We start from the raw sequence: 5,749 nt of genomic DNA, 5'->3' as shown, positions 1-5,749 counted from the left end.
CCTCCATCGTCTTTGTGAGAAGGATCCTTCACCTCTGTGGTTGTATCTTAAACCAGATTATATAAATTAATTATATGGAAATTATATAAAATTGCATAGATTGAAGAAAGAATTCTCAAGTTTCATGGCTGGGGGTTGAGTGATGCCACAAGCAGAGCTCAGGGGGTGACAGGAGCTGGTGTTCCTGCCCGGTGTCGCCAGCCCTCGTGCTGAGCCAGCTGGCGCCAGTAGAGATGAATGAGTTTGCTGATGTTTCAGAACTACTCAGGATAGTCAAATCTAAACCTGTCTGTGAAGAGCTGCAGAAGGACCTCATGGCATCAGTGATAAAACAGAAGATAAAACAGCCCCACTGATCTCCAGGCAATGAAGCTCCAAATTACCTGTGTTCGTGGCGTCACCACGAGCAGGACTCCGCACCAGCACCTCGTACTCCCAGAGCTCAGAAATAAACATGGTGGGAATGGTTAGAAAAAGGATTACAAAGCAAAAAACAGATTATGCTTCATGACATCCATGTGCTTGCCCTATATTGCTCTGTCCTGAATGGCACTTACAGATCTGGCCAGTCCAGCTGGTAAATCCATGGGCAACTCAGGTGGGAGCAACTGCCCAGTGAGGCAGGACCAAGGGCTGGAGCTGCAGGAGGAAGCAGATGAGTAGTATGTGACAGAGGTGTGGAAAACAATAGGATAAAAGAACACAAACAGGGTAAGATGACACCAAAACAAGAGACAGGACACCCATGAAATGGTCAGGAAGCAGGTTTAAGTAAGTCTGACCTGTCTCAGGTAAGAAGCTGCAACTTTTCATGGGAACAGATGTAAAAATGGCTTTTGACACAATGGAAGAGGGTGATTTTAGGGAGCCTCCTTGCTGTCTTCCCTACACCTCCATTGCTCCTCACAGCCAGAGGCTGAGCAGCTGGAATGGGACTGAGCCATGGCAGTGCTCCCCACATTGGACCCTTCTCAGAATCGCACCCCACAGGTTTCTCTGGAGGTGCAGAACAGGCCGATAGTAATAGAGGGAAAACCCCAAACAGTCCCAAAAGAGACCACAGGAGGTTTGAAACACAAGCCTCCATTTCAGGAAAGTGTGAAAGGAAATATTTAATGTCCTAATATAATCTGTGGGGATGGCTCAGTGTCAGAAACTTGCATCTAAATATTCCCTTCAAAGCTTAGGGAGGCATTTAAATTGGGAATCGGATTGGAAACGTCCTTTGGTATGAGGTTTGTGAAACCAAAGACCTAAATGACGGGCTCTGCAGGTCTGGTTTTGCTCTGGACCTTCCCAAAGGAAGAGCCAAGAAACAAGGAGGAGTCAGGGAGAAGAACGGAAATACTACAGACACATCAGAGGCTTGTTTACACTTCAAAGCCAGTTTGGATAATGCAGGGTGTGAGCCAAAAGCACAAAAACTATTCCTATTTAAAATTATTCCAAAGTAGGATCGCCCTGTTCTGCATCAGCATAATCCACATTTAAATGGATTATGATAAAGGAGAGTAAGGTGCTTTTGTGCTACAATACAGGTTTCCCTACATGGGGTTATTTAGGATAACTATCCTGAAATAATTCCATTTGCAGACATCCTCTGGTGCACGGTATCAGAGCAGAGCAAGCGATGCTCCGACACAGGATGAAAGTGTGTGTGTGCGCACACTGTAATATCCAGGTATGAAATATCATTTCCTAATTTAATCACATTATGCAAACCTGGCTTGGTTGGGGCACTTTGAATATCAAGGAATTCTTAGACACAGCACGGATGAGCAACGCAGACAGAGAATCAGGATCTGCCTCCAGTAATTACACACCACATCCATGGGGCGGAAAATACCTCCCTCCTCATTTTCCTTTTTGGGTACCTGCAAGTCTTTGAAATGTTTTATGAGGAACAGTCTGGTGCCCGCAAGGCCAGGACACCTCCAATGACCTGTGAGTGGGAGGAAGTTGCCTGATTTGGATTCACTTGTTGATTCCACCTCAGATGCTCAAGATGAGCAATGGACATGTCACATAGGAGCAACTTTCTCAAAGCATCAAGACTTCCCAAAATTTTGGACACCCTCATTCCTGCAGGCCCACAGAGACACTCCAGGAGGTTCAGGGGTCATGCCAGGCCAATTCTTGTCTGTACCAGAGTCCCCTCCCAGCTCACTGTCAAACAAGGCCATCCCCTGACGTGTCCTCTCCCTTTCCATCCTAAGAGAAAAAAAACATTTTACACAATTCCAGGCTCAACCCTGGTATAAATTCCCACACTGATTACAAATCTCATCGTGGGAAAATACATAAGATTGTGTCAAAGAGTAAAAATAGATCCAGGCTCAGGGTTTCTACGCTTGTTACAGGACATGCTGGAATTTCAATCCTAAAGGGAAAATGAAACAAAAAAAAATATTTTTTGAATTAATTTTGAATGAATGACAAATCCAGGGAAACCACACGTCAATCCTTGACAAATGAAAAAAGCAAAAGAACATTAAGAAAAACTCTTCAATCCCTAAGAGTCAGCTGTCCCAAGGGCAAACCAAGGGGAACATGGAGCTGTGACTGTGCTGCATCATTAACGCCAGGGAGCAGAGGCTGTGTTGGAATTCCACATGGCTTTGGACAGACTAAATCATTACCTTTAAACAGGCACCTTAAAAGCAACAGGGTAATAACAGCTCTCGGTGTGAAACAACCCAATAACCAGAGTTTGCTGACCTGTAGTTAATGCATTCCTTCCTATAGGACAGCCCATTAAATTCCCAACTTTACATGCGGAATCCAAGGAGCCACACGGCCTGTGAGCAAGGGAAGCTTTTCCTGGTGGTGCAATTGAATCAAAATACCAACACTGGAAATGTTTTCAAGTCAGGCAGTAAAATAAAAGTTATTTGTGAGGGTGAAATGATGTTCCCGAGATTATTGATGCAGACCCTGTGCTCCCTGTCCAGGTGCAGGATGTGGAGCCTTCATTATCCAAACAGGGCTGGCAGAAAGAGTCTGACCCAGGCATCACCCAGAATGTGGCCATGCTGAGCCACAAGGTATCACTTTGGTCTTCCTGCCTCACCTCCTTTATATGGAAAAGAATTCTCACTGTGGCCACCTGAGCATTTCCAATAGGATACCATAAATAGCAATAGTAATTCCAGACACTGAACAACCACCCAAGCTTTGTTCCCATGATCGTGGTGCTGAAGCATCCCACAACCTTTCCAAGGCAGAAAAAATGATGGCAGTGAAGTTCTGGATGGTTCCTTTGTATGTTTTTGTCCTGACATCTTCAGATGCTTCTAATTTGACTATTTTCAGCAGAGAAAAGGCTAAAATCCCCGAGATCCAGAAGGATTTCTCATCAGGACAGTTTTGTTTTAGTAGCCAAGGTTATAGCCAAAGAAAATGTTAAATGGAGACAATTGAGCTTTTTTGGGGGCGTGAAATGAGTTCAGAGAAAGATCAATTTATTGTTCCAAGCCAAGAAGTTCTGCAGCACCTCAAGATGTGTCTGGATGCTGCAGCTTCCCACCTGACAATGGCTCTGCTGTGCAGAACTACCTTGGATTCCTCTTGAGTTTTTCCACTGTACAGAGCCTTAAATTCAGTAAAAAATCCCCAAGAGGCATGACTGAATGACTTGCACCCAGTGAAAAACAACAACTGGTCCATCATCTTCCTCCATCCCAAAATTCCACGTGTTCTCTGTGATTCTCTTTATTATCTCACAGAACAGAGAAGTTTCAGCTAATTCTGCAATGGCATCTTGGATTTCTTTATCCTTAAACACTTGCTATAAGTAAATCACATTCTTCCCATTGGACACTCAAGGTCCTCCAGTCAAAGTTCTCCTCTGTCACAGACCTGATCAAAGTGGATCCACGGATTCTTTTACTGGATGAGATTCAGAACATCAGCAGCTGAAATGCTGAGTGCTTTTATTCAGGAGAGTTCCATCATGTGTTGAAGATCTCACTGGCAGCTACATGGAATTCTAACCAGATTCCTGTGCAGGTTGGATTTTCCAGGGATGTTGCTTTTCCAGAGATTTTTTTTTCCTCAGCATGCAGCAAATATTTTCAAAAAAGGAGCATTTTCTATGAAAATATTTTATCCAGTCCAAATATCTGTCTGTGTTTCAGGAGGATTACGTTTATGTTCCCACAGTACCTTGTTGTGCCATCAAATACCAAATCCTCCTTGTGTAAGACCCTGTGCTGAAACAATTTACCTGCAAATTTCTATTTCAGTAGACAAGTTTACAAAGGAAACAGTTACCTTCACCTCACTGAAAACAGATGTGACATAATGAGCTGAAGGGACTTGGGGAGTTTAGGAAACAGTTGGGATTCAAACCCAGATAAATCAACTCTAGCACCATAATTACAAAAAAACCCCAAATTTCATCTGTTTCAAAGATATAATCGAAAAGTTTATAGTTTTATTTTCAAAGATAAAAAAGTCTCTTCTTTAAGAATCCCTCTTCTACTTCACTGCCTGCAAAAGCATTCCAGCAGGAAGGCAGGACACATAGGATGCAGGCACTGCTGAGGAGGAGGAGGCTGGTGGAAAGGCCAGTTTGCTCAGCTCAGACCATGAAAACAACCTTTCTTACACCCTCTTGGTAATGTGCTGCTGTTTTGCCTCTTAAATGGACCCTGGCACCACAGGGAAGTGTTTCAGCCCAGGCCTCCCACTCCTGACCCATTTTCATTTCATTTCCTCTCCCAGCCCTGTCATATGGCAGCAGCACATTATATATTATATATTACAGATTATGGCTTTTGGAGTTTCCTGCTAATTTGGTCATCACAGGGATCCTCCAGGAGCACACAGTAATCACCATGAGAGATGAGAGCAGTCCTGTAGCACAGACAACCCTGACTCGGCCCTGTTCAGTTCCTCTTTGTGAGGAAGACAGGGTTTGGCACCAAACATCTCCAAAAAATCTTCTCCAGAGTTCTCCACAGCCAAAACAGGCACACGGCATCTACAATCCATCCCTGCCTTGTCAGGCAACTGGGCAAAGGGAAGGTTTCAGACAAACTGAAGCATTCAGCTCTCCCCAGGAAAGTGAGCAAGGCCCAAGAGATGGGAAAACCCTATGGAGCATCTTCCAGAACATTTGGTATATGGATCATTTAGAGAATACAAAGGTCTTACCTGGTAAAGTAGAAAACTTAGATGAAATGCTAAAAAAATTAAGGAATGTTCCTGTTTTAAAGTATTCCTGAAAAAGAGTTGTCAGTGCCTTTGAACCTGCTGAGCCAAGGAGTAATTCAGCAAATCCTGTGAGGAAAAATAGCTCCGTTCAGCTCAGCTTGGGGCAAAAATGTTTTCTATTAATTCCATGTGTTAATAAGCTTTTCCACAGCTTTTGAACATAAAGATCCTTTTGCTTTAGTACCCTGTAAATTTTGGAGCCAACATGGAAACCAAAACCAAAACTGTAACCATGTGGCTTCACAGCTCCTAAACACATCAGGAGGGGTCAACCTCAAATCCTTTCCTGGCTTATGTAAACATGGGACATGGAGCTCACACAACCAGCCTTCCCCTGGTTCATCACAGCACAGGCCATCGACCTCAAGGCAAAAACCAACACGAAAACCTTGGAATATCAGATGTGCCCAAGCAAAGCCCCCAGTGTGATGCTCTGGGCAGGTTTCTCATGTGCATTGAGTGAACACCATAAGACAAATTAAATAAAAACCTTGTTTTGTTTTCTTCTTGAAGGTGCTCACTAAGAACTATG

This window comes from Corvus moneduloides, chromosome 23 (genome assembly GCF_009650955.1).
Source record: "Corvus moneduloides isolate bCorMon1 chromosome 23, bCorMon1.pri, whole genome shotgun sequence".
In the NCBI taxonomy this organism is placed as follows: domain Eukaryota; kingdom Metazoa; phylum Chordata; class Aves; order Passeriformes; family Corvidae; genus Corvus; species Corvus moneduloides.
Note: the sequence above shows the minus strand (reverse complement) of the source record.